General features: G+C 38.3%; 1 non-coding gene across 1 annotated transcript; it reads left to right on the plus strand.

Annotated features, from left to right (window-relative positions):
• Positions 1–2,026: 2,026 nt before the first annotated feature.
• TRNAP-AGG (transfer RNA proline (anticodon AGG)) lies at positions 2,027–2,098 on the plus strand. Its single transcript has one exon. It is a non-coding gene; the product is annotated as a tRNA-Pro (tRNA).
• Positions 2,099–3,578: the final 1,480 nt, after the last annotated feature.

Below are 3,578 nucleotides of genomic sequence, written 5' to 3' on the forward strand. Positions count from 1 at the left end.
TTGCTTTGGAATTTGCACTGAAGAGTAAGAATTGCATTAATATTGTAACACATTCTAGAAACAAGGTGCTCTATTGTGTTTGTATGTGTCTGTCGTCACCGTGGTGAACTCTGTATGTACAGGAATCATGGGATTTTCACTCTCTCTTCTTGCACAGAGCCATTGTTAAACTTGGCAATGCAACTTGATCTATCTAGCTACATGCACGTTCACACCAGCTCGAGAGGGTTTTTCAAGCCCTCCATTTTGGCTTTGCCCCTGACTGAAAATGTCATGTTCTCTTGTGCCTTGATAAAGTTGTACAGGGTCTGGCTTTTCTTTTAACATTTAGTTAGCTATCAATCATAGTTTTAACGTTTTGGAAGATTTTCATTTTAATCTTAAGTGAAGGAAGACCTGGGCTAATTATAATTGTGATTCAAAAAGTGTTCAGTAACCTTCTTAGACTAATTCCTATGCTCTTTCCGAGGACAAGCTGGGAATTACCATAATTCGATTGGCTGATGGACCTAAAGGTCCTAGCCCATGAAGATTGGAAAGGCTCCAATGGAGGTCATGTTGACATAGCCCATTTTTAAAAGCCTATAATTAGCAAATGATCAAGTTAACCTCATGGCTAGATAGACAACAAGAAAACATTGGCTTTTTCCTTAAACAACTCTTCAAGTTAGTCCAGCCTACAGAAGTAGTTACTTGTGAGAGGCTCTAAAAAGAGATTAAGCTCATATGGCAATTTTGAACCCTAGATTCAATATTCAAGCGATGGAATATGAAAAAGCAATCACTCTTGCCGTTCATTACATCTAAATCTACATTGCCATTCAAAATTTATGACCTTTTGATTGTTGAGAGCCTCGCAAAAAAACATTGGCATGGTTCTTTGGAAGGACCCCTTGAACCAAATCATCAACATTGGCAGCATTTGGTACTCATATTTCAAAGTGAGCCTAAAAACATATCCCTGTGTTAGTCTTGCTTGGGCGGCCGGGTGCATAGTAAGCAGGCCAGTGAAAGTGATCCGTAAATATACATATGATCTGACCAAACCAACCTCATCTCCTCTGTATGTGAAGGAAGCATAATCTTGGTCTTCCCAAGATTTACCATGAGGTCCCTCTCATCACACAAAAGGCCTACAATGCAGCTTCAACCCCTCGACTGAGTCCGAGATGAGGGCTACATCATCGGTGTGTAAAAAAGGATATGTGTGAAGACCATCTAGGGTGGGTGGAAATTGGGGGGGGGGGGGGGGGGGGGGGGGGGGGGGGGATATATGGTGAAGGCTAGCATCTTCCCTGATGGATGGTGGTGGGATGGTGAAGTTCAGGACATGAGGAGGATATCCCATCAAAAGTAATCCATTTAAAGAGAGGTAGAGTCACATTGCAAAATTTTGCAAATTCACTAAAGTGAAAGAAGTCTCTCACTTTCTACAACAAGAGCCATGCGTGCACAACCCACTGTTGACACTAGGACAAAGCATACTCATGCTTGAAAATCTGTTTTCAAACAGAAGGTGACCACTATGGCCAAACTTATGTTTATAAACATAAGGTGAACGCTATGGCCATACTTAATAATACATATAAACTCATTGTGTAGGCTTTCAGGCTTTCTAGACTACTTCACCACATGTGGACCTTTGAGAGCTCTAGGTGAGGTTTAGAGGTGGGCTTGATACTAAATTACCCAGTTATTGAAGACTATACACGGCAAGTACACACTCACAAATAGATCAGTACAACCAAACAGCAGGTGCATTGTCATCTCTACCAGTATACTGTGATTTGAGCATGGAGGCTTTGATCTTTTTGTCCCTCCCCCTAGCTCTCTAGTACAAGAGGAACAAAAACCCTGCAAAAAGCAATGCTCCGTACCTTGTTGCTGGTAAAACCAATGAGTCAAAAGAGGAGCAATTTCAATTCAATTTCTTAAAAATGTGATTCGAAGCTTCACTTTTTGTTTTGAACGGTATTCTTGCAGTATCTTTAAATATAATAGTAACTTTCGGCAATGTTGTCAACACGGGCATTTGGTCTAGTGGTATGATTCTCGCTTAGGGTGCGAGAGGTCCCGAGTTCAATTCTCGGAATGCCCCGATTTTTTTCTTGGTACTATACCATGACACGTTTTGAGAGATTTTACACCTCTCTCTAATTGAATACCTCTTAAATATAAATTTAGAGCTTCCCTTTAAAGCTTTCATCCTTTCTCTAATTGAAAGCCTCCTAGCAAGCTTCACATCTTAAATAAAATTTTAGAGCTTCCCCTTAAACTAACACAAAAGCTTTAATCCTTTCTCTAATTGAACGCCTTCTAGCAAGCCTCCACACCTTGAAGCCTCACATCTTAAGATCTTTATTTGAATGTGCAATAAAAATATTGTGAATAAACTTAGTTCTTGATTACAAGTCTTTTGATCTAGTGTCATTTCATATAAGTATTTTATTTTTTCCCCATTTTTCATGTATGCAAAATGTTGTTACACCCATTTTTTATGTGTGGATATGAGTTGCTTTTTTTCGAGAGAGAAAAGAGCAAGCCCTTTTTCTTCTTTTGTCATGTGTCTAAGTACATCATGCTTTTTAAACTCGTGGTGAATGAAAGCATGAGATTATTAAACAAGGATTTGAAGCGACATATAAAATCATAAATTAGTAGAGTGAAACAAGCTACAAGAGGATGTGCAAGTGACTTAAAAAAAGTGCTTACTCAATTCCTTTATAGAAGGTTACCTATTTCCAACTTCATGCAGAGACATCTATTCACTTCCAAGTCCTATAGATTCTTATAAGCTATCTTTGTAGAATCTCCCTATTTTTACAAGCTTGATTCAATTGAATCTACAAACACACACATCTCATTCATTATCTTTAGCCTATTCACATGTTATTTTTGACTTTAAAGCTACTCTATTTTTTTAGCACAAACTATTACATATTGGCATTACCAAGAAGACAAGATGTCAAGAATGACAAGTTTGAATTTTAAGGTTTACAGAGATCAATCAAATACCAATCCCCATCATTATAGGATATGGGTTAATAAATAAGGTTAAAGGATTGTTTGCATGCATGTCTTCAACTTTCGACAAAGCTAACTCCATTTTTAACCAAAAACCCTACATGGGTTACAAAATCCAAAAATGTTGATGGTGTGCTTTTTTCAGTTACACCCTACTGCTATGCTTGGATTATCCTTTGCAAGTTCCGTGAGCTTCTTTGGTAGACTTCCACCAACACGGGACATTTAAGAGTGGTAGGTCACATTATTTCCCACCTACCACTTGGCATCACCTTACTTTTGGAGTTAGCCTTCATGACCACCCTATCTCCTCACTTATTTCTTCCTTTGATGGAGCTACATCCACATAAGCTCTATGTAGGATTCTTCTTTTGATGAAATGATGTTTTAATAATAATATTTGAGCTAGTAATAGTGCAAAAACTTGATAAATTTTCAATATAACCATTATCAAGGGCTTTTAACTTGGCTACAATATCTTTCGCTTTATTACCATAATGGGGGTTGCGCACCTCTGGCTATTACATTGGCTACTCTGGCTGCATGCACATAAT

This window comes from Cibotium barometz, chromosome 25 (genome assembly GCF_041138505.1).
Source record: "Cibotium barometz isolate CiBa-2024 chromosome 25, ASM4113850v1, whole genome shotgun sequence".
Taxonomy (NCBI): domain Eukaryota; kingdom Viridiplantae; phylum Streptophyta; class Polypodiopsida; order Cyatheales; family Cibotiaceae; genus Cibotium; species Cibotium barometz.